This window comes from Urocitellus parryii, chromosome 2, assembly GCF_045843805.1.
Source record: "Urocitellus parryii isolate mUroPar1 chromosome 2, mUroPar1.hap1, whole genome shotgun sequence".
NCBI lineage: Eukaryota > Metazoa > Chordata > Mammalia > Rodentia > Sciuridae > Urocitellus > Urocitellus parryii.
Genome location: NC_135532.1, coordinates 68,244,486 through 68,271,990, shown reverse-complemented (window position 1 = coordinate 68,271,990; position 27,505 = coordinate 68,244,486).

The following is a 27,505-nucleotide window of genomic DNA, read 5'->3' as shown; positions in this document are numbered from 1 at the left end:
GTACAACCATTTTGATTATAAAACAAGAAATTGAATTTTTACTGACCAAATTGGGAGAAATGAGAATTTTGTGGTGTCATACAATGTCAAGATGCATATAACCCTAGGTGAGAACACAGAGACCAAGAGAAAAAAGAAGCTCAAGAGGACTCTAACAACATTCGTAAAAAAGTGGGATGAGAACAGGGACAAAAGGAACACAAGATTGTCTTTAGAGAACAGGACATCAGAGTTGAGGATTATAACAGTGGAGTGATTCTCAGGAACAAAGTTTTCCAGAGAATGATTATGAGAATGGGTTGCTGAAAAAAAAAAAAAAAAGAAAGAAAGAAAACGCTAACACTTGTATTAAGATTGTTCAAAGTGCTATTCTAATTAATTAATTTAACATTAATTTAATTAATCTAGCTTTCTTTAATTAATTTAACCCTTCCAACCATAAAAGATATGTACTATAATTTTCTTTCTCTTATCAGTTAAAAAACAAAGTGACTAAAAAGCTTTTTTGAAGATCATGTATTTAATAAGTAGTAACCCTGGGATATCAGCCCAGGTAGTCTGGCTCCAAAATCTAACTCTTAATCACTGTACTACACACCTCTCTTAAAATTGGTAAGGAAAACATTGGAACTCAGGATCATACTAATATAATTTGTGTTAACATAAAATGACAAAGAGAGGCTCTCCAAAAAAATGAGTTTCTTTGGTAATATGCATGGGATTACAATCTGGGATATGTATGCTACGATGGATCACAAGTCTATCCACAGAGGCAAAAGAAAACAGGGCTCTTAAAGATGGAATGATTTATATTAACTATGAGTTACACTAAATACCTAAGTTTTTTTGAAACAATATTCCTTGGGAACAGGGATCAATAACAAGGGTGGCTTTAGTCCAGGGTCCAGCAGTTGCTTTGTAAGTGTCCAGGTAGAAGTCCAGGTAGAAAATCTTTGTTGTGCAAGGTTGTGGTTTTGCCAGTCTCTTGTGATAATTCTTGTTGTCAGGCACATAGGCATGAAAACCCCTCTGATGGCCTCTTGAGTCCATATTTTAGGGTTTTGATGGAAGTGTGTCCATTTTGATTCTGACAACTTTTATAGCTATCAATTACTAAACCCCTATGATATATCCATGACAGCTTTTACACATACATTTATGTGATCTTTACATATCCTGCTGAAACTCAAAAAATGCAAAAGAACAGTAATGGAAAACCAACATGTAGAAATAGCAAAGCTGGCACTGAGAATCTATCCTGTTTGTTTTCTTATGTCCTCATAAGAATGCACCAAAGTCTGGTCTTTAATAATACAAAGTCTTCCATAAAGAATTACAGCCACTCAAGGTTAGTCTATATGTCTTTAATCAAGGTACAACAGTTTTTAACTGAAGTAAGGAACACTATTGACAATTTGGAATAGAAAAATAGGAATGGGTTGAATAGGAGGATGTCTAATAGCCAGATGGAACATGAGCATATATGGATAAATAAGAAAAGAAAGAAAAAAATAATTCAGAAAAGGTAGTGGTAAGGCAAAGAGGATAGAATTATACTCGGCTATTTTTCAAAAACTTTTAAAATTCAATTTTCTGTTGATGATATTCTACCTGAGGATATCAGGAGAGTTTGGAAGGATAGAAACCCCAACTTTCTCCAAATCAGTCTAATCCCCTTCTAGTCAAACTTATTCAGTCCATAAAATCTTACCACTACCATTTCTACCCAATATTGTGGTAAGAAGTTTCAAAGAAAAAATACTAAAATGAAAAGTGAGCTTATTCTGCTTCATTTGTTCTTTCACTGTGGTGTCTTTGTGGGCACAGATATTTATGCCCTCCTTGAAAGATGGTGTTTACTGTACTAAACAAGCACTTTTACAGCCATATTGAACGGAGTATCATGAGAAATTTAAAGGCTCCGTCCTTGAAGCAGTTACAAACTATGCTGGGGAAACAGGATGAGTGCATTAAACCTCCAAGGGAAAATTTATAGTCAAATAAAGCAATGCATAGCTTTGATCATGCAATTCCCTGACCAACTTTTCCAATTATAAAATGCATTTCCATACACTAAGTAGAGTTTTTTGTGAATACATTTTTTGGAATGCAAGAAAAAGCAATCTTTCAAAATATCTAGCTAACCTTACAATTTTTGCCCTTAAGTAGAGATCTCTTATTGTACCTTTACCAATAAAACTTGTAATATTTCAGAATAAATGATCTCTCTGATTTCAATCTACCTTCTTTCTACGTTTCATTCTACTGCTGAAGAAATCAAACCTGATTTGCTCTTTTGTACTAGAAGTCCCCAGCCTCTGTGTCTTGAACATCTTTCAGCCTCGCTTCTATCAAAATCTTCCCCATCCTTTATTGCTCAAGTGCCTCATCCTCCATTCACCTTAACCTGCTTAACCATCTGCAGTGACCACTTCTGCAATCTGCATTTGGGGTAAAATTGGGAGTTCATAACCCACTTCAATCTAATGTATGAAATATGATATGTCAATAGCTTTATAATGTTGTGAACAACCAATAAAAAAATAAAATTAAAAAACATCATTTATTTATTTGTTTATTCAAACAACATTTATTATATTTTGACACACATATTATAATAGAAAAAAGAACAAATTACTAAGTGAACTCCAAGCATTATTTCTCTTAGGACTTGATGTAAGATAAAGCAGAAAGTGGATGAAGACAAGAAAGGTAAAAATAAAGAATGACATGAAGAGTCTTGTGTTCTTCACTAAGAATTTAGATTTTTTATACTGTATGATATTGCTATTATATTTTATATTTTCAAAGAAACTCTATAATCTTATATTAAAATTAGTAGAATGCATGCTATATTTCATTTCTTGAATGTAAGTTTCTTTGAGGTAGACACCATGTCCTATTCATCATTCACTCTACATTATTTTCAAAGTGGATTATAGGTCGTGCATTTTGTTAAATGGAGCAGTATATCATACAGTGAAATCCATAGGGACAACAAAACTCTCCCTTGGAAATCTCATTGGAGCTCTGGAGAGTTAAAGGGATCCATTAGGTAAGTAAACAATCAACATTCATAAATCCAAATGAATTCACATTATTTCTCTGTGAATTTTGCCTGATGTCAGAGCAAGCAAGTCGGATGAACATGACTGGTAATGAGTTTCCTTAGCAATGGGAACTCGCCCACACCACACATGTACAGGGTGCTCAACACTAATTAGTGTACTAAAAAGAGCCTTTAATAAGAATCTATTCAGTCCAATGTTGCTATGAGAATTTACTTGCCTTTTAAATTTTCATAAATGTAATTTTATTGCCGAAACATTTACAGAAAGTCCAATTTTTCATAACCCCTCTTGCATATGGGGGAGGGTATTTCTGATTGTCACGCAAAAAAGAACATCACTTAGTTTCACAGTAGCAATATCTAGAAAAGGAATAAGAAGATTGATGTTTCTTTTGTATTTGGAAAGTAAGGGCTAAAGAAGAGGGTACTATAAGAAAGTGAACATGACTATCCCATCTATGCCTGGTGTCTGTGGTCTAAGCCTGAAAGAGTGAGGATTGGTGATCACCAGTCCCGATGGAGAGAACACCAGAGAGGATAATGACTTGCAAAGACCTGGGCTCCTGTCTGCACAGGGCAGGACCAGTAGCTGGGCTAAACATTCACTGAGCCCTTTGAATATCAATCTACTAAACTGGCTCATAATTATAGATGAGTCCTCTAACTAAACACTACTGCTTAGGAGGGCGTGGAACATGAACTATGGCCATGACCTGAGGACCCAATCCTGCCTTGAAACATTTTAGTCTATGATTTCCTTGAGATGCAGGAGTTTAGCTTCAGAATGCTTCTGCTGGGTGTATCTGCATTCTTCAAAATTAACTATTCTTTAAAAGGGTATTTAAAAAATAAATAAAAGAAGTCATGAGGATAATAATTCCACACTTTTTTAAAATAACCAGTTACTGTGTTATCAGTACAGATAAGTTTGAGTTTAAAATAAATAGTGCACCTGAAGCCAATTAGAGACATCATTATTTTCTTACTCTTTGAATGCAATTTTTAAAACCAGAAAGAATATATTTAGATGGCAATAAAATGCATTGTGAAGCCTTTTTTTCCTGACTAAAAAGCAACCTATTATGTTGGAAGTTAGACTAGCCAAACAATTAAGATGCTAATAAGAGTAGAAGACAAAATAAGGGCTTGTTTAGAACAGAATATCTAAGTCAATATTATGATTTAATCCAATTAATTTGTTCTTTGATAATGCCATGTAGGATTTATTAGTACAAAAGTACAATAATTCTGTCAATCAAATTTGTTAGTAAGGTTAAATTAAGGGCAGGTGAGCTCTGATAATTATATAAATAGTTATGTGAATTTTCTAAGTCTTCAAAAAGCCAATAACATGATCACATTGAATATTTTTTAAAATAATGCCAGTGTGATAAGATACAAAAGCAATATTGTCTTTGAACATTGATTAGCAAACAGAGTTTTTGTTTTTGTTGGGATTTTTTTCTGTTAATATAAATTAGGATGAGTTCATTTTTCGGCACCTAAGTGGAATAACGCTGCCTAACCTTGGGACTGAACCATAATTGCTTACCAGAAGATTATAAGACAACCTCCAAACCTGGCCAAAGAATCTGCACAGGGCCAGGCTCAGTCCCTGAAGAGCCACAACTAAACAAAATCAGTCTGAGGGTCTCAGACAATGGAAGAGAAGCCAAGGAAAGCGAATAGGAGTTTGCAGAATGCCAACCAAGTGAGCTTAAGCTGGAAGGAGCAGTTTATTGGTCTAAAATCTCTAGAACTTTAGAGAGCCCTTGGACTATGTCTGGTAGTAACCATGGCCCATTTGTTTAAAATATAATGTTAATGTGGATGATTACTGTTCTAATTAGTAGTTTTCCTTGTTGTTTTCCTTTTTAAATATATCAAACAGTACTTATCATATAATGGGAAAATTGTCCTAGTTTGAGTGCTATCTTTAAGAGCTTTGCTTACCTGGTTAGAATACCAGGAGGAGGACTCAGTGTCTGGATTGGGCCCATCCAGTTAGTAGGATTCTCTTTAGTTCTCATTCTTTTTTCCTTTCCTTTTTTTTTTTTTTTTGTATTGTGGCCTAAATCCAGGGCTAGGCAAACACTCTACCAGTGATATGCATCCTAGCCCATATCTCTTTAATTCTCAAGGGATTTTTTTTTCAACTTAGATTTATAAAGACACAAATAAAAGAATTTGGTCGAGGGAACCCAATATACTTTAGGCAGTATTTATTTGTTTATATTTACATACAATAAGTCCCAAGAGCCTTGAACTTTTTCCAGCTAAATTAAAACAATATCCAGAGTTAATGACAGAGATGTCCCCAGTAGATGATAGAAAGACTCCAAGTTTCAAGAGAGACTAGGGTATTTCCCATTCACATTTCCTATTTTCAAATTCAGGACTTCAATATTCAAAGAGATGTGTCATTTCATCTACTTCCAAGACCACCACTCTTTCTGTTTCTTATGACACTTACACACATAATCATAATACTGAAAACAGAGTGAGACTCAGCTGCATGACTTCTTTGAGAATGGGTCTTTCTCTGAAAATAATGAGATTCATTTTTAAAGTAGGATGCTTGTAAATTTGGGGATATTGACATGAGAATTTACCGAGAAGAATAAAAGTCTATTCTGTGTCCCAATCAAGCCCAGAGGTACCTAACTCTTCCTATTACAAATGCCCTTTCCTATAAGGTCACCATAGCTACTTCTTTGGAGAGGCTGATTATCTTTTATGTGTGGGCCAAGTTTGGATATTTAGCACTTTAATTCCCACTCTATGCCATCCACACCTCCACTCACTAAGAGTATGCCCGTTAGCTGTGCTTGGAAAGATTAATGAGATGTTGGTCAATATAATTAATTAACAAACATAAAAACTTAATTGCATTTTAACTAGTTAATCAATGACAATGATCACTTGATATATATGTATATATTTCTTGCTCTGGATGTGACTATGAATATCTAGATGACATAGATAGATGCTCATAATGAAATATTTTCATCAAAATATTTGCAAAAAAAGTCTTCAAGCTATAACTAATGCCATTTGATTTATTGAAATTACTATTAGATAACAGGACCTGATAGATAACAAGGTTTTTCTCAAGAAATATACTGTGAAATCTCACAAGATGCACAAGCATTGGATCCAGATTAACATCAGCAAATGGCAAATTTGCTATGGCTAAATTAGAGGCTTTTGAAAATGGAGCACAGTATTTCCAAACCTTGTCTTGTTCTAATATATTCTTTCCTTTATCACATTTAACTCTCCTTTTTTTTTTCCTCAACTTGTCTTGTTCTTCAATACTTTCTTGGCTCAGGGTGGCCCTAGGTATAAATGTGACTTGGACATTCTTATCCAGCCCTCCCCACTTCATTTTTAACTTTAAATATCATCATGTCTGGCCATCTCTAGTTACCAGGCTGCCTTCATGCCCAAATCCACTCAAGCTTTATATCTGGAGCACTGGCCAATGTCCAAGACATTCGATGATCTCTTAGAAGTCACCCACCTACATCCTATTCCCTTAGGGTCCCAATTCCTAGCAATCTGTGGACTTATGTAACCCCTTAACAGGAGTCTTCTGAAGAGCATGCTCTCAATAAAAGTAGGAAATCAAATGGTGAGAAGTAAATGTAGGCAGAAATTTATGTATGACATAAACGTACATAAACAGCTACATTTTTTCAAAAGAGTAGCTCCCAGATGCCTTTCCTTTTCATCCAAAGATTGTTATTCCTCTGGAATGAATATGTATCAAAAAATAAACAAATGTGAGATTTTTAACAAATAATAAACACCAAAATTTTCATCTATGTCTAACTCTATATTTCACAAACACCCCTGGACCTCAGCCCCAACCAGGCTCTGGAGAGGAATAAAAGAGCTAATTATAGGAACTGTGTGTGGTCAAGGAGAAACAATCCACAGAACTTGGCACTTTGTAAATTTTCTGACTAATGTACAGAGCATATGAACATAGTTGCTATTGAAGTGCCACATATTCATGAATTTTGATGTGCTTTTTAACCAGGAAGATGAAAACCAAGTATATGATATGACATCATGACCTCTGTGAGCCCCAGACTTAACAATACTGGGTTGTCCTTGGATATTATTGATCAGCTTCACATTACTACAACTTATGAAATAAGGAGAGGTTTATTTGGGCTCTATTCTAGAGGTTCAAATCCAAGATTGGCAACCCCACTTAGTCTGGGCCTCTACTCTGGGTGGCATATCATGACAGAAGTGCACATCAGAGCAAGTATGCATATCGAGAACCAGGAAGAAGAGTAAGAGTGGAGAGGCTGGGTTCCCACAATTACCTATGTGGGCGTGACCCCCCATAAGGCCCTGTCTCTCAAATGTTTCCTCACCTCCCAAAAGTATCCCTCTAGAAACCAAGCCTTTAACACATGGGCCTGTAGAAGACACACAATATCCCAAATCCAGCAGGCATGCTTTCCATGACTTCACACTCTTACCAACAATACCACCATTTAATAATCTAATTGGTAGTTATAGTTCTTAAAAGAAATTTCTAGGATCTATCAAAACTACTTCAAATTAATTATTATGGTACATTCGTGTTTCATCCTAAACATCATAGTAGCTGAAATTGATACAGCAATAAAATATGCAGTGGAATTTCCATGGAATTATTATGTTAAAACAGTGATATTTCCTTAAACTAAAAAATTAATTTGCTTTAGTAATATTTTAGAACTGTCACTGATCCGTGGTGGCAGAGTATTTTAATCACAGTTAGTTCGAGAAATTTTATTACACTTAATTTAGAAACTAGAATGTAGCTTTTCTCCCCTTGTCTATGGATTATATCACTTGCTTATGTTTTGAGAGCACAATCACTAGCTGAAAAGAAAAAAAAAATTAAAACGTGGAAACATTAGGAATGGTACAAAACCAATGCACAGAATGTTTCTTCAACCTACTGATACACAAGAAGCAATAATCTAAGAAATAGAATCAGGCTTCTTTTTGACAGTTAAATTGCTAAGATCCATTCTCTGGGATGTGATTAGCCATCTCTAGGAACAGACCAAAGGCTATTTATAATACATGACCAAAGAAATTGGGAACTCAAACTTTTCAATCAAGATGATAAGGGAAAGCAATCTTTGGGAGAATTGTGATTTCAATTTGCTAAGTAGAAAACTAGTCAATACCATTACAAAATTTGGAAGAAGACTATGTGATCAGAAATGGGGTGACTGTGTTAGTCAGCTTTTCACCTCTGTGACCAAAATACGTGACAAGAACAATTTAGAGGGAAAAAGGCTTATTTTGGCTCAAAATTGCAGTCCCTGGTCAGGTAACTTCATTGCAGAAACATCATGGTGAGAGGATATGGCAGAGAAAAACTACTCCTAGTAAATAGGTAGAGTGAGAAATGAGGGGGGTGGCGCTGGGAAGAAGATAAACCCTCCAGGGCACACCCCCCCAGGGACCACCCTTCTCCAGCTAGGTCCCACCTTCCAGTAGCCCATTCATCTCTCAAATGGATTGATTCATGGATGTGGTTAAAACCCCCATGAGGCAACAATTACCTAAAAGCCACTCTCTGAACCTTGTTGCACTGAGGACTGTGCTTTCCACACAGGAGCTTTTGTGGGGAACATTCCAGATCCAATTGTGACAGTGACCAATATAGATGAGAAAACAGGAACCTAGTCAAAACCACACCCACTCTCAACTCATCCACTCTTAGGGTAGTTGGAACCTTTTTATGAAGTAAATCATTTAGTCTACACTATAGCCATTAAATGTTCAAATAAATAAACTCTTCCTCCCATTCTACTTATAATTTTACTTTTCATATAGCTTGGAAATGCTCTAAACTACCAAGACAATATTTTTTTATTCATTTATTCATCCATTTAGGCATTCATTCAACCAATATTAATTGCAAACCTTTCCATTATCTTTTTCTGGATTGCAGGGGGAATCTTTGCCTCCAATGACCAAATTCTCTTTCCCAAGATTTTGGTTTAAGGTTTGTCAATAAGACAGATTGTCATGAGATTTGGAAGGTGGCAGAAAAGAAAAATCATTATTCTCTAGCAGCAGTTGCTGAGAGCCTTGTGAGTACAGGGCACAAGTTCAGTTCACAGAAGCTTCTAGGCGAGCAGGTGTCAGCCACATCGGTGGGAATACTGGTAACAGTGGCTTCTCTGATCAATGTTCCCTCAGCTCTTCCAACAGTTTACAGATTTCTGCATCAAGAAACTTTTTCATTAGAATTCTTACATAAGCTTCTGTTTTCTCTACCAAATCCTGACCAATGTGTGTATGGTTTGAATGTTTTGTTTTGGTTTTTTGCACTTAAATGTATGTAGAAAAAAAATTATTAGTCTGGGTGAAAAAAAATGCATATAATCAATGTGGGATTTTTCCCTTAAAATATTCCCACTCTTAATAATTGCCATATAAATAAAGTTACCTGTCAAAGAGAAGCAGAAGGAAGTCTTTTTATTTATTTATTTATTTATTTATTTATTTATTTATTTTGCCTCTTCTGATTGTGACTTTGACAAACACCATTTGAATCAAGTCATTCCTGATGCTTAGAGGTTATGGCAGATAAGGATATAATGAATTTCAAACAGTGTTTGTTTTACTTTGACCCATGTACTTTTTCTGCTCCAAAAGAAGTGAGAAGATTCCCCCGAGGATGTTACAGAGAAAGTCCCTAGTTCAATGCATTCTCAAAACAATCAAGAATTCTCTATCAGTTACAAATTTGTCTTTATAATTTCAAGCTGGTTAGTTAATTTCTTCCCCACCAAGTTCTACGATTTATCTACCCAACTTGGAAGGTTAGGGGGTGTTTGTGGGGAAGTTTAAAATTTGAATCTCTCTTTTTTTTTTCCCCAGGGAAAAAGGCAACACAATCAGACATCATTATTACTCCAGACTCATTTCCCACATATAGAGATACCATAGATGGGATTAATGATGATCATTTAGGAAAAAAGGTTGAAGTAGACAAGATCTGATGAGATGTGGTAATCAGAGTGTGCAGATGGGCAGAAATTCTACGGGAGAAAACACCCCATTAGCTGCTTAGCAATTAAAGTCATTTCTCTTAAGAGCAGATGTGCAATGTTCTGCATTGCATATAGGGTATATTTGAAAGGACATGTAGGGAAAAGCAGTTGGGGAAAGGTATTACTTTTTTAAGTCCATATGACAATGAAATAAATAATCATGGAAATAGGCTTTAGGTTTTTCTTCTTGCTCAGAGAGGGACTGAACCTCCATTGTCTTCCCACAGAACTCTTGTAATTATTTCTTTGCTCTTTCACCAAGATTAAAATAACTTCTGCATTCCAAGTCCTTTCCCCATCTGACCATAAAACAACATTAGGAGCATGACCTTGCCGAAGTGGTTGACAAAATTTTCAGGAAGGGGATCACAGGTCAGGAAAAGTCTTGCTTATCATCAAAAAGTCTCTTCAACATTTTAGTTCCAAACTTTTTAAAAATGCTAGACTCATAGGATTTCCAAAATATGTTGTCCTCGGGTGAACCAACAACTCTCCCTGCTGTCTGTCATGTGTATACTCCCAACCGTCACTTGCCCCATGTGTTACCTACCATTTGTCATGGATCTCCATTATCACTGCTCTCCAGATGACTAAACACAGTGCCATCACTCATGGCTCCCACATTTAGTTGGTCTCTATTCCAATTTAATGCTACTGTTGGTCTGGATTTTAAACAGCCTTATTTGTAATTTCCAAAACCCATCAGTCTAAGGAGGAAAACTGTGACTGATGTGCAAATTGTGTCCTGCATTATGCTTTGCATTATTCATTTTCATTATTCACACCATGGTGCATTTCCTGGCAGAGGGCAGAGAATTTAGAAAATGTACATTCCCAGTGGTGTTGCTGCCATCGAATACATACAATAATTTTCCAAGTTTGATTTCATTAGGGATTTTCTCATTTTTGTCAGGTTTGGGGTTTGACCAGGATAGATTTTGAATAGTAAGTCTAAGGGAAACAAAAAGCTTTTCCTAGTGTCTTTGTCCATTTTTTTTCCTGCTATAACAGAATACCATCAACTGGGTAATTTATCAACAATAAGAGTTTATTTGCCTTATGATTCTGGAAGTTGGGAAGTCCAACAGCACTATGAAGCACCTGATGATGGCCTCCATGTTTTGTCAGACATGGTGGAAGGGCAAGCAAAGAAAGTGAGGATGGAGGCCCACCTAATCCTTTTATCAAGAGACTGCCTCCAGGATAACTCACTCACTCCTGAGATAATTGCATTAATTTATTCAGCCGGTAGAGCCTGGCTGGCCTAATCAACTCTTAAAGTCCTACTCCTTAATATTACTACAATGGCAAGTAAATTTCGACCTACATTTTAGAGGGGAAACTGAAACAATGGATCTTAGTGAATTTCATAAAATAAGGAACTGACCTAGAAACCACAGTGTGCAGAAGGCAGATCCTCTGCTTTGAAATCTGTTCCTTTCATTAATGAAAATAATATTGTTTCCCCTTCTCCACACACTATCCCGTCAATGCATGAACTTGGAGCTTTTGTTCACTTAGAGAATGGCCCATGTGGAAGGTCCCAGGTAGGTGACTGCTCCATTAGGACTATCCTTACTTCTTTGTGAAATGTGGGATAATTCTTGGGCCAACCAATTTCTGATATACAAACGTTCAAGCATTTTGTTTTGTTTTGTTTTGCATTTTATAGCATTAATCCTCAATTCTACATTTTGTAAAAATATTTTAGGTAAATTCTGTTACAGAAATGCTGCAGATATCTTACCTGTATCAGTCCTGCTAACTCTAATTAAAGTTCAGAAGAATCAATGCTGCCCTTTTTTTTTTTCCTCTGTAGCAGAATTTCTGTCTTGATGATTATTTCAGGATTGCCATGGTTTTGAATCATCTAGCTTTTTGTACTTTCCTTTGATTTTTTCTTTTTACCTTCAGTACAGAAAAGATCAATTTCCCTTCTTTGAGGCCCCATGTTTCCCTTGACATTGCCTTAAAACACCTTGGGTTTTCTCTTTACTTCTACTGTATTTGCCTGTTATTGGATTGCTTTTGCCCTTTTTCTGTGAATTTATCATCTCTCAAATTATTGCAGAAATTCTGCCTAGCTTGACATGTTGCCTATTTGCAAATATATATATATATACACACACACATACACATACACTTAATGGAAGGTACTGCACATTAGCATGCTACCCACAGAAATTCAGGTGTAAGATAACAAGAGTAAATAAGCATTTCATCGGGAACAACCATCCCAGTATAACTACCTCATGGGAAGAATTTTTTCATCCATTTAATAAAAACATTTTTGATATGTAATATGAGCCTGCCATTGTGTTAGGTCCTGAGAAGCAAAGATGACTAAGGCACTATTTTTACAACCAAGAGTTTTTGGTAAATGGACAAAGGCACCCAACTGGAGCCACCAAGCAGTGTAATAGTTCTTCAGTAAGGGTCTGAGGATCAAGCCTCCTGAGAATGAAAGAGGCTGCTCTTTCTAACATATGATGGGTGGTGACAGTTTGTGACTCTCATGCTACAAGTAAGTAGGGCATAAATGAATCTTATGTCCAAGGTCACATAAGATACAATAACATTACTCAGTTGAAGAAATTGATGACCTGTGTAGAGTTTCTTTGTCAGAGACACGGATTCCTGGTTTTTAAAATAATATTTTGCTTATAAAGATAATATGCTCAAATTAACATTCTCATACCTAAAGACCAATTGATAAGTAACATCAATTGCACGTACCTTTGAAGACCCAACTGAGACAGGCTATGAGAAATGTGGAAGACAGAACAAAGTGAAGGAATAAAGGGGTATTTTAGAGTTTATCCTGTAGTATATTGACATATTTTCTTCTTGTTCTTTTAAACAACAGTGTCTGTATTAGATCCTTTTCTGACAATAGGTGTTAGGGTCTGTAAACAAGTCAAGATGGCGCCTGGCATTTTGCCAGAGGAAGTGGTTTGTGAGGTGGCACCAGCAAGCCATTAAGTGTAGAGATTCCTTATTGGTTGTCTGCTGTATCTAGTTTATGTTAATTAAGATAATCTGTGTGTAATGTATATATACCCCTCCTGTCCTACAATAAACGGCTCCCACTCCTGCTGTATCAATGTACACAAGTTGCTCGTCACCCCCTGGTTATTTTGCTGCAGGGCAAATAGGCTTATGTAGGGCCATTGAGGGAAAAAAGAGAGAGAGAAAGAGAAAGTAAAATATTAAATGGAACTTTTCCTACTTCATAATTTTGCCTAGGGCCAACCCTGTTTCATAAACATAAAAAGACTTGATCCCTACCCGTTGTGAGTTAAAAATAGTTTCCATGTATAACTCGATTTCACTTAAACAAAACTATGCAAATAGTTTAAGTGTATAAAATTTCCCTGTTATATCCCTTCCTTAGGCTATAAAAAATAAATACCATATAAATAAATTCATAAAGTGATGCCAAGAGGATAATTCTGCAAAACACAACAATGATTATTTTGTTTGTTGGAATTGTGGAGCATTTTGCTTTATTTATTAAATGGTTTTATTTTCCTGGAATTAAAAAAAAATCCAAAAAATGCAACATCATATACCAAACATTGTGCTTTTCTCTGAACACATAAAATAAAGCAAAAGCAGATGTAATTTTTCCCTCACAGGAAAAAGTTTTTTAACAACTGAGAATAACATTATAGTTAGACAGATAGATGGGAAGATAGAGCAATAATCATTTTTTTATTCAAAAAAATTCATTATAATCCAAGAACACTCTGAAAAGAAATAGTTGAGAGGCGTAAATCTGCCAGATGTGTGAGAACATGCTTATATTGCATGGAGCCTTAACTGTGAAGAAATTAACATCGTAAGTTCCTTCTCCAAGAATATTTTACCTATTTGCTTACATCGGGAATTTCTTCTGCCTAAATGATGTTTCCATCTGCTTGCAAGCAAATTTTTGTTTATTTTTAGTTTTTACGTTTTAGTTAGAAATGGCAGGTGGGTGGCCTTGATAAATAGACATGAGCTAGAGGAAATTTGCAGAGATGACACATTTATGAAGCCATTTGTAAGGTTAATTTAAGTGATGTAAAAACACAGGAGGGAGCTTGATTTGCTTTGTTACAACAGGGAAGATAATGGAAAGATTAAATTAAAATACAGTGCACACACAAAAAAATGTCTAAAATGAATTGTGAATTAGAATTTTTCCCCAGGGAAGATATGTAGTTCTCAGGGCTAAGACTATGTGCAGAATAGATGCTTTCTTTAGGAAACAAACACTTTGAGAAACACTTGAAAACAAAATGTTTATAGTTAAATTGGCTAGTAAAACTGTGTGTGTGTGTGTGTGTGTGTGTGTGTGCGTGTGCATGCGCACATACATATGAGCTCTCTTCAGATATACTACTCTTGAAGTTTATAAGCTTCTTGTAGTATGTTTATAAGCTTCTGGAATATCACTTGCATCATCCATAGAATTTACATGTATGTTATCTTTATTAATAAGTCAAATAATATAATTCTTTTAAAAATAACAATTTGATTAAAAATTAAGTTCCTTAGAAGACCAGGGCATTCTCTAACCAAAATCTTAGTCCTCCTGTTCCTCAGTTAAATGATGGCATTAGGTGATTGTATGGTACCCACTATAGGAAATACTTCAGACACATGGTATTCAGTCAGAGGCATTTGTTAAAATAACTACTTTTCTAAACACTGAGCACAAATCCTTGCTTACCTTCCTGACTCTTTTTCTCATTTTCACATTGTTATCATTTAATGAAATAAATGTGACCCCAAAATATTTGAGGTAAACAAAGTTTGTAAATTCAGAACTTCAAAAAATACTCCTTGATTTTTAACGTATGACTTTATGATGCATGTCTTGATGCTTTGAGATGATTTTTTATCTGTATAGATGATGAGGGGAAAGTCCCCTTCACCCTTCCCAATGGAGGTGAGCCATGAAGACGAAACCTCTTACAACTTTCTCAAAATTAAATTTCTCCTTAAAATGCCCATTTTCTTGTGCTTCTCTGCTTTCACCTTTAATGTGACCGAAGTGGCCATGATCAGAAAATTCTGATTTTGAATTCTTTCTTTTAAATGTCATATTAAGGTGACGGGGGTTGTTGACAGCTATTATCCCAAGGCCTCACTCATAAACAGAATCAGAAAATTCCATATTTTGACCTTCTGTTATAAATATATTTGTACATGTTGTTATGTGATGGATATGTATGTCTACATGTACGGTGTCTGTTTGCATATATGTGTATATGCTTCTTGTTTCTTTCATACAGACACACACACAATTTGTGTTAGTATTATCTTATTATACAGATATTTACAGAGCTGCTCCTCAGTGTAACCCTTGTTAGACATGAAGGAGTAAGACTTCTCATCTTTAAAAGAGATCTTAGTCTAGCCATGAGAGAAGCAGATAAATACATTGTGAAGTGAGAAAAGCTGCTTATGTAAAGCTCTTCATCCACATAACAAAAAGTATCATTTTATGATGGAGGATATGACCAAACAAGCATCATCAAATGAATGACACTTCAAGGGTAAGGAACTTGAGGGTCAGTAATTACAACTTCACCCTACAAGCAGCATGGTACGAAAGAAAATGCATGTGGAATTAATTTTGTGTCCCTTGCTTGGATTCAGCACTTAGGGTTTCCTTCCTCTTGAATATTCTTTTCCTCACTATAAGTGTGCAACAGGCTCTGAAAATGTCTCTCTTGTCATATCTTACCACAGAGGAGGCTGACTTTAAGAAACCAGCCTCGTCAGACAGCTGTATATATTCATCAAGAATACAGACAATTTTTAGTAAAACTGTATTGTAGAGAAAGCTCAGTTCAAGTCTCCACATAAAATGTTTTGTTTTTTCATCAAAATTCTGTAAAAAGAGAATCTTGAATTGAGTGTCTTATGACTGGACAGATGAAAATGTGCAGACTCCAAGAAACGTACTCTTGAGAAATCAGTTCAATTGTAAGGAAAATTCTTCCACATTGACAATCTACTTTGAAACTGAGAAAAATTCAGGGTCAAATAATTATCTGGAGTAAATAAAACAGTGCTTAAAACAGAAAATTTTGTTCAGCTTTTATGTGTCAGTAAAAGTGAGTTCGGTTATTTTCTTGGATATTTTTAAAAAAAAGTTTTCCAAGTACAAGTAGAAATATTTTCCATGGGCCCTACTTCTATAAACAACACTAAAATTATTACTTATAAATGTCACTGGCTCCTTAAATTGCTTTTACCTATGCATATATTGACTCATATTAACATTTCAGTGTTTGGTATCATTTGTCATAAAGGGTATCATCTCAGAGGATACTTTTTAACTGGTAGGCTACAATCAATGGTTTAGATGACAAAGGCATACAAATTTCCAGGATATCTTTTCATATTTACTTTAAACTTAAGAATAAATTTAGTATGATTATTGTCCTAACTTGAACTAGTATGGTGGTTATCTGGGGACTTACTGAAGAAATCACAAGATTTTTTCCAGATATTTTAGGGTTGACTACAAATTAAAACCATATCTGTTTATGTACTCTGAAAGCACCTCTTAACAGGAGTTTTAAGAGAACAGTTTAGTAAATGTGAAATATGTGAAAGATAAAAAATATTAAATCTGAGAAAGATGGAGCTTCCAGTGTCTGAGAAAACTGGTTTGAGTCACTTTCCCTCTAATAGTATCTATAACTTTCTATACAATGTCATACATCCATGTTTAACCTCAGTACACACAACCTGAAATTAAAGTTCATCATGTTTAATCCACAAATGATTACCTATTAAACCATATTAAATCATTTAATCCATTACAGCATGGGAAATTTATTTTCTTTGGAAAGAAAGAAAGGAAGGAAGGAAGGAAGGAAGGAAGGAAGGAAGGAAGGAAGGAAGGAAGGAAGGAAAGAAGGAAGGAAGGAAAGGGAGAGTCCTTTGTGAAGATTCTTAAGGTAACCCACACTAAAGTGCTGTCCTCTGGCACAGATGATGGTTTCTCTATTTGCCAAAGTGATCTGGTCTGACACCTGTCTCTTCTGAACCTCAGTCCTATTTATCCTGCTGCCTACAAGACATTTCCACTTGGAGCGTCACAAGTGCCTCATCAGAAAAAAAATATATATTAAGATGAAAAGAACATTTTATCCTTTATACTTGTCTCCACTGTGTATTGCCATTTTTCTTTAACCTGTTAACTTCTAAATATTCAATTTTGTGAACATAATATTCAGATATTATTCCAAAGTTACCTTAGGTGGTATATTGCTCAGTTCAAGATTTTACAGGTATTTCACATCTGGGATGATGAACAAAAAGGGTTAAAAGAGAACAAACCTTCCACTAGTCTGGACACCACTATCCCTGGGATTAAGGAGGATTTTCACTAAAGCTTGAATGCTTATCCTAATTTCCCCTTTTTCCCAATATTTGTATCCTCATTGCTAAGCTTTGATTTGGGGATTTTTGACATCCATGCTAATAATTTCTCCAAAACATTGGCTTCCAGATCCTATACCATTTCCTCCCAAGACCTTGTTCTCCATTCTGAGACATCCATGCCTAGGTCAGCCTAGACCTGACCAGTCTTTATTGAATACCTGCAACTTTCTAGCTTTCTTTGCCATCTGATTTTTGAATTCTTTCTTTTAAATGTCATATTAAGGTGACCTAGTACGGGCGGGGGTTGTTGACAGCTACTATCCCAAGTCCTCACTTATAAACAGAATCAGAAAATTCCATATTTTGACTTTCTGCTAGTCATTACTATCACATCTCACATACCCCGGACTTTTTCTGTCCTCTCTCATGCTATGTATTGACAAATGCAACCTACTCAACTAAAACATAGCCTTTCATCTGCTCTACAGCTGAACCAGAGAAGGTGTCCATAACGAGAGAACAATTACACCACCTTGCTGACAGTTTTGAATCCATGACAACTGATCTCAAGTGGGCACCCTGTGTCACCTACACCTGCCCCTCCATTTCCCGTTGGTAGTCACCCTCCCACTCTGATAGATCATGCTGCTTCTCTTTTCTTCTCTCTCCAACTTCCACCACATTCTCCTGTGATTCTTAGCTGATAACTTTGCCTCTTATTTCACAGAGAAAATAGCCATGATGTTCTACTTTCTCTTTTAAGCAAGTCTAAAAAATTACCTGTGTTTACAACCAAATACTCAATTTTTCTTGGTTGTTTCCCACCTCCCTCCTCACTGAACTTTCTTCCTCTTTCTAATTCTGCATGTTGTTGCATCTCAATCCCATATCTCACTGCCCTAGTAAAACCACCTACCTTTAAAAGCCATCTATAGGCTGATAAATCACTAATATATATTGCCAGCCTCTCTCCTTGATTCTTGACTCAGTATCTGTCATCCCACTTAGCATTTCCATTGAGATCTTATGGAAGTTGTTAAGAGATTTTTCATTCTCTTCTACCTTTGTTGCGTGGTAGAATTGCATTTCTCTACCCCATATAGTTGTTCATTTGCATATTTTTTTCAATAAAATATGAGCAGGAAGTGTTTAATGTCATTTACATGAGAACTCTTAAAGATTCAGAGCATAGTAGCCATATTCCTTCTCCTGTCTACTATCAGGGGAAGTCTACGTCTAGAAACTGCCTCCGACAGATTAGTTCTCTGAGTGGGCAGAGCCCATTCTGACCTTTGTTGGACCTGAAGCAAGATAAATATATAAATCTATTTTGTTAAGTCAAAGATATTTTGGCATTGCTGTTCTCTTCTCATAACCTTGCCTATCTTGACTGATAATATTTCCATTATGTATCTCAAATGAACATACTGAAACAAGTTCTCGTCTTTCCAAATCTTACCTGCTTTCAGTTTTCCCTTTATCAGAAAATGGTATCACCAGTCTTTCAGTCTCTGTGGTCAAAAACATTCTCTCTCATAGTTCACATTCAGACCATCAACAAATTCTGTTGACTCTTCTTTCAAAACATAGATTTAAACCACTTACACCTGCACCTACAGCAGGACCATTCTTATGCAAGCTTGTTTGGCAACAGATTTCCCATTTGTCTCCTTGATTCTCAAACTGAACCATTATGATCAATTTTGCACACAGTAACAAGTTATCACCTTAAGTATACAATAGGATGAGGGATATAGCTCAGTGTTAGAGCACTTGTCTAGCATGTTCAGGGTCCTGGATTCAATCCCCAGCACCACAATAAGAAAAAGAAACGCGCATGTGCACACATGATTATTAGAATATTCCTCTGCCTCAAATTTTGCAATGACTTCTTAATACATAACACAACATTTAAAATAGTCACATAGTTTACATAAGAGCTGTATCACCTGAACCGCTTCTAATGATCTGATCTCATTTCTACTTATCTCTAACCTTTCAACTCACTGCTTAAGCCACTCACGTCTTTCTGTCACTTGAACACCAAGTTTGCTACAACATCAGGGGCTTTTCACTTGCTGTTATACTTATTTACATACTAATTACCATTCATTTAAGTTAAATCGGTATTATTGTGAATCATGTCAGAATAGAGTTGCTGTCAAAGTGTGGTTACTAAGAAAAACAGAGTGTTCTGTGTTATTCAGAGATGTGTGTTAATCATTCTGTCGTCTGTTGAACTGTGATCTTTAGAGCATAAATTAAAAATTTTAAAAACTATGCTTGTTAGAATGATTCTTTTATAAAGAAGTGTTTGTTCAGTTGATGTCTGTGAACCAATTGTGGTGGACTTAAAATACATCCACACAATCATAAATGCACCTTCTTTCAATGCACAGAAGCAAATTATCCTCCCTTGAGTGGGAGCTGTGCTGAGGGACTTTATCTAATGAATAAAATGTGGTAGCAGTGACAGTGTGGCTCTCAGGACTCAATCATGAAAGCTTCTGTGCCATTTTCATTTCTCTCTCTCTCTCTCTCTCTCTCTCTCTCTCTCTCTCTCTCTCTCTCTCCCTCCTTACTCTGGGGAAAATGAGACACCATGTCTTGTGGACACTCAAGTAGTCCATGGAGAAGTTCATGTGGTAACTGAGATTTCTACCAACTAGCAGCAAAGAACCAAGACCTCCCACCTGCCCCAGTGACTCACTGTCACTCTGGGGACAGCGAAGAGCATTCTGGGGTATTAGCAGTCCCAGCAAGCAGATCCTCCAGTTCCAGTCAAGCCTTGAGACCACTGGTCCTGGCCATCTTGACTGAGGGTTCCTGTGCTCTCCTACGCCAGCAACATTTGTCTAACTTCCTTGCTCTCAGAAACCGTGGGAGAGGATAAATATTTGTTGCTTTGAGCTGGTAAATTTTAAAGTGACTCATTATGCAAAAAGTAGGTAAATAATAACCATATTATTTTTGTCATAGAGGCTTAATAATAACAAAATATGCATAATTAAAGTGAAAATTTATCTCCTTACTAAAATCTTTGTAACCTTGTCAAAACAAAGTGAAACAATAAAAGGACTGCAAACATTACCTTAAATTTAAGAACATCTAAAAATTTTTTTTCTTTATAAGTAAAACAGATTACCAGGAAATTAATTATAAAATACCCAATCTCTCCTGTAGGCGTGAAAATAAGAGGGTAAATCAGTAAGTTAAAATGAGCAATGTCAACAGGGTAAGACAGATACCAGCCTCTCCAGGGAAGAAGGTAAGACATGGAGAAAAACATCAAATAACTTATCTCTAGCTATCAGTTACCCTCAGAAATTTATTAAAAACCACCGACAAATTTATCTCTCAGTTTACCTTAGATCACCTCTTAGTTCAATGAGGTTCAAACTGTTTGTTTACTATGTGCCAGGAACCAGGCTAAAAATTCACAGATAAGCAAGCATTTGTCCAGTTCCCAGAAAAGTTCAGTGACAGAGTCAGTGCATATGGAAATAACCAATAAGTATCAGCTATGTGGTCCAATGGAGGCACTTGAGGGTACCTGCAGGCTCTTTGGGGGCCATTACAATAAGGTGTGCCCCAAATGTTAGGTTATCTAAAATAGCAACCAGAAAATAGATCAAACATCTTCCTTTAAATCCATATGAAATGCTTCCTATAGTTTTCAAGGTTAGCAGGAGGTTCCCCAGTGCCCTTAACATTGAGAGTAGCTCTCCCTTTCACCTCTTGGTGTTCCATTCCCATGCATGTGAATAGATAAGAACATCGTAGGTGAGAACAACTGTCTTGTTGGCGAAGGAAATAGTCTCAGTGTGGTAACAGAAGAGCTGTCAAAATCATAGAATTTGGTGGGAAATGGATGGCATTAGAGCAGATTATGCTAAGCGAAGCTAGCCAAGCCCTAAAAAACAAATGCCAAATGTCTTCTTTGATATAAGGAGAGTAACTAAGAACAGACTAGGGAAGAAGAGCACGAGAAGAAGACCAACATTAAACAAGGATGAGAGGTGGGAGGGAAAGGGAGAGAGAAGGGAAATTGCATGGAAATGGAAGGAGACCCTCAGGGTTATACAAAATTACATACAAGAGGAAGTGAGGGGAAAGGGAAAAACAGTACAAGGGGGAGGAATGAATTACAGTAGTGGGGGTAGAGAGAGAAGAGGGGAGGGGAGGGGAGGGGGGATAGTAGAGGATAGGAAAGGCAGCAGAATACAAGAGACATGAGTATATCAATATGTAAATCAATGGAAGTGTAACTGATGTGATTCTGCAAGCTGTATACGGGGTAAAATGGGAGTTCATAACCCACTTGAATCAAAATGTGAAATATGATATATCAAGAACTATGTAATGTTTTGAACAACCAACAATAAAAAAAAAGAAGAAGAGCTGTCAGATCAGGCTTTTAAGCAGCACTGATACTCGCTGGCCATGCTGTTGTGGCCCTACCTGAGACCCTTCAAAGGAAGGAGCCAGGGGACTGTTGCCTAGCAACACCTAGCAATAACATATATCTACTTTCTTTGCCCATTATTTGACTTCATGATATCAGAAGAGAAGTGGGAAGAGAAGGAAAAAACAGCATTGAAACAAAGGAGAGGAAAGAAGTAGTAAAGGAAGAATGGAGAGAACATTGTAGATGCTTGAGCTGGAATAAATAGGGTGCTTGGGGAAACATTTGAAAGCTATTTTCTTGGGTCAATAACTTTTGCTCTTTCAACCTCAACCAAGTATCTGCAGAAACTCTTCCTTTCCCCAAGACAATTTTGTCCCCAGTGGGGTCCTTATGGGGATCAGGCACCTGTGCCCCAGGCATCTATCAACCCTGCCAACTGCTTTCTTCAAAGACTTAAGATGGTAATTCCATGTCCTCCTGTTTCCACCACGTAAGTCTCTCTTCTAAATAGCCAGTTTTCTTTCCTCTTTGAAACTGATCATGATGCAGACAATGGGAAGCTAATGCTCCCTATATTCCCCATGCATGGCACTGTCCCTCTCTGAGGTCTCTAACTTGGCAGATCTGTGCCTAAGCACTAGATATTAGGCTCCACAACATTAATCAGAGGACTATGCAGGTGCTTTGTGGCAGGTCCTGCCTTCTACTGTGCACTGCTGCATAGATGGGATCTGGATTAGTCATTTCCTCTACACACTGTTCAGTATGATAGTTGGACCCATCTGCTACCCTAGGCATACTGTTCTCAGGCTGGAACATATATTAGAATGACCATCAAAGTGTAGCATTTCTTACTTCAAGAATCACTGGTCTAAGCCATAGCAATGAGCTTGCCATTTTTTATGCTTCTACTTAATGACACTTCTGTTTTATTCTATTTTCTTTTCTCCAGAGCGTGAGGGATTCAATAAAGATACCTATATTTTTCCCAGATATTTTGAGTATGATATTAATTATTGTGACAATAATGTTGATAATTATAAAACTATTATTTGTTCACTGTGTACTTACTTATTAATATGTGCCAGGCACTGAGCTAAAAGCTTTATACATATACTGTTACTTAATTCTTATAGAAAATCTAAAATATAGGTACTATAAGTATCCATGTTATGGATGTGGAAACTGAGACTTAGGATAGAAACTTACTATTGTCAAAAATAAATTAAGAAGTAGAGCAAGAGTTTGAAGGCAGGCCTACCATCAAAACTATTTACAACTATTCTAAAACATGTTTTTTTTTTCCTTTTCTCTCTGAGCAGTTAGGAGATTTTCATTTCTATTTCTCTGTCCAGCCAATTGGTCATCAAATATATTCTAACCACCAAATTTGCTTCGGGGACTCCTATAGTGCTGACAATCTAGTGGCTGGAGACACTGCACATGAATGTAAATTGAATGAATGCAGTGTTAGGTATGATACATATTATGTAGAAAACAGAGCAATAGGATCATAAGTGACAAAGGGACTATATTAGGCTGGTCAGAAAGAGTCATCCTGAAGAAGTAATATTTGCAGCAGGCACTGAAATTGATGCAAGGCAACAATGAGAAATTCTGAAAAAGCCAAAAGGAGACTATAAAGCATTAGCCAGTATGCTCTAGTAGAAAGTCATGGAACATATACTAGAATGACTGGCAAAGTTTCTTATAACAGGCTCCTGGACCCCACCCTCAGACTCTCTGATTCAGTATGTCAGGCAGGCTCAGGAATCTGCATTTCTAACTAGTTTTGGCTGAGAAAAATTTATTACTGTTTAGACTTATCACAGATCAAGTAAAATGCATTTTATAATTATAATGTGGTTATAATGTAATATTATAATGTGATTTCTTCCCTGTTCAGATCATCAGTCCATGCTTCCATTATACTTTTTGATGTATTTTTATTTGATGCTCTAAAGAAGACTTGAAATTTAGTACTTGGCCATCACATTGATGGCACTTTCTACTAGAGCATACTGGTGAGAGCTTTATAGTCTTTTGTACTTTGGGACATAGGATCAGATCCTGTACTTTGAGACATAGGATCAGATCATTGCTTTGTCCAATTGGAAGCTCTAGTAGAAAGTGTCATCAACGTGATGGCCAAGTACTAAATTTCAGGTCTTGTTTAGAGCATCAAATAAAAATACATCAAAAAGTATAATGGAAGCATGGACTGATGATCTGAACAGGGAAGAAATCACATTATAATGCATTTTACTTGATCTGTGATAAGTCTAAGCAGTAATAAGGCTTATGTCATTTAAATCTTAAAAGATTTATCTTAAGAATTTGATAAACACCAAATCCATGATTGCACTTATCTTAAAATAACTCACTCAATTAGTTTTCAGTGTGTGTAGAGGGGCAGGGTATAGAAGCAGGATCACTCTGTATGAATGATGCATAGCTTTTGGCACGCTAACAAGGGCTATAAAACAGGAATGGAGGGTGTCAGCATGCACACACACCACCACACAGCTGCTGCTTGCAAATCAGAAAGAAAAATAATCCCAGGCAAGCATTAACAAAGCTAAACCAGAATTTTAGCATTGCCAAAAACCTAAAGAATCATCAGAAAGAATAGGAAGAAAAAAATAAACCAAAAACTAAATATTTGCAAAAGAATGAATGCCTTAAATAACCTATTTAAAATACCTAAAGATGAGAAATAAAATTTCTATGTAAAATACTGAGTTTGATCCTGGAAGCTGTCTGTTTGCCTCAGACAAAATCCAGAGTCTAGACATGTTCCTTTATCACATGGTTCCTTCTAGCCAAAAGTATTCATCAAAAGCAGAACAAAAAAAAAAAGATTTCTGTAGCAATCATATTTTATTATCTAATGTATTCATAGTCTTCCCAAAGGTGGGGTCAGGGAAGAGGGAAATTTTCTGGCATTGTGCATCTATTCCAAGCAGAGTTTCTGGGTTCAATTCCCTACTCCCCCTGAAAGTTGTGTAAACTTGGACAAGATATTTAACCAAGCATCAGTTTCCACATGTGAAAGGAGGTAATAGTAATACTCACCTTGATGGCTTTTTATGAGAATGAAGAAAAATAACTTAAGTTATATGCTTCATACTATGAGTGGCATATAGTGACCACTCAACAAATAATGACTATTATAAATTGTCCAGATCCTGCCACTGAGAATATATGAGCAAATAAGAAGATGATGTATCCACACCCAGTGTAAAGCAGAATAAGGTAATAGTGTGGTGAAGGAACTCAGAAGAAGTTGCGGTCTCATCTATGCTGGCACAAGGGACAGGATTTTTTGGAGACTGGTGCAAAGAAAATGGAGGAGAGAGCAAGAACAGAGAGGGAAAGACTGAGGTCATTCCTACTTGCCCTGCCCATTGTACTTGGCCAAGGGTAGGGATTCAGTTCAACCATTCAGTGCAATCACTTCTAGAAGGTGACTCCTGTGTTGCAGCATACAAAACCCTGCACAGCACTAGAATGGAGAAATGCAATCTACCTGAATTTGATCTAAGAAGTCTTTGGGGGGGTTGATGGTTGGCATCATGTCAGAGTTTCATAAAATTATGTACTTGTTTCTTATTCAAGGAAGTGTAGGATTTTATAAAAGTTTTCCCTTTTACAGCACCAACTCCAATGATAATTTATGGGATTTCTCCTTTGGAAATTCTTCACCTATTTTTTGAATGACCCCAATTGACATCATATGTTCAATCTTTGAGGGAACTGTTTTTGTCTTATCAGAAATTCACCTGAACCAAATATTGATTATATCAGTCACTGTACGATTTTTGGTTAAAAGCTATTTGTTTTTGCTCATGAAATGTGGCTTTTTTCTTTTTCTTTACTCCCTTTGTGTTTTTTTTTAACAATATGTGCATTATTCCTCAAACCATTATATCTACATGAGCCATGCATGTTTGGGTATGCTAATTAACCCATCTATTGTTTTAACTTTGTAGCTTCATTTTTTAAATGCATCTGCAATGAGAAGTGTCTAGACATGATGCAATCATCATAGAATGAATGTACCTAAAATGATGCAAGTCATAATCACCACACAGGACGTCCTCATGACTCAAGAAGTTTTTTCCATAACTATAAAAGACCTCCTACTGGCTGCATAGAGCTCATGGACAAAATTTTATCACCATCAATTTGATCTACCAACCACATTTTTTCAGGCATCTTCTCATTTTCCTTGGTTTTTTTCATCCTCAGCTAGCTGGCTCCTTAAAGACTGTACCCCTGACTGTTCCCATATCACACAAACACTTTTGCCTTTGAACCAGTCTTGACATATTGATGCAACACTGCATGTGACATATTGGATTTAGAATTAAAGTGTTCGATACTAGGAAAGATGTATCACCACAATCACATTAAATTCCTTCAACAACCAACAAATCCATTACCACATTTTAAAGCCATAGAAGGTTAAAATTAAAACAAATTGAGCAAATCCAAAGACAAGCAACAATACTTTCATCCAGCTCAAATTGACAAATGTTTTCTTCACATCTTTTAATCTAGCTTAGGGGGTCTCAGACTTCTAGTATATAAAAGCCACTGTGTATCATCAGTGATTTAAAGGATTTCCCAGGGTAATATGGAGATTTGATTTTGGCCTCATCTCTGACTTCAGAGCTAATGCACCCTTCCCCTCCCACTCCACCCTCCACCCCCACACAAGGTGAACCTCCACCTTGATTCCAGGCCTTTACAATGACAGTCCTTAGAAGTGGGTCATGTTCCTGGATCATCCATTCCCCCAAAGCTCTCTAAGCGCTCACTATGCCTGTGGAATTCGTACCTTCTCACACCAGTGCAGCCTTCCCCTGCCTCCTTTCATTTCCTTTCCCTGACAGTTCTAAGTTTTGGCCCAGGCCTGAGACCTGCCCAGATTTTCCTTTGTCAGGCTTGTCCTCAAAACTAAATCCCTGGCCTCACTCACCTTCTCATCCGAGTGCTGACAAGGGAATACCATCTCAGCCCACTGCCACAGTCCATGTCTACAGTAGTTTTCTGAATCAACACTGGATTGCCCACCCTTTCATTAGATGGCCAATAGATAGACCACTGAAGTCAGTTGTGTTTGCTCAGGTTTGTTAGCCTGACTGCCTATGTCTTACCGAAAGTCCAATTTCCTACCTCCTTCTCAACCTTTTTGAGTTTTGAGGGGGAAAAATTGTATTGCGTAATCCATGGATTAAACATAACTAAATTATGAATAATGAAAGCCTCTTTGAGCAGTGTAATAAAAAAAAGTTAACATTTCAAATCCTGACTTCAGATTCTGACTTCATCACTGAATAGATCAGTGATCGTAACAAGCGACCTAATGTCTCTCCACCTCCATGTCCCGTTTGTCAAAAGGTTGCTGTGATGATTAAGTATAATCTGCATGGAAGGTGCCTAGCAGTGGTTAGAGTCCCATGTCTTTATTTTCCAGTGTCATTAAATCTTAGCTCCCCTTGCCTCATTTCAGGATGTGAAAAAAGGGGGGACCATAATGGTTTCCCGTTT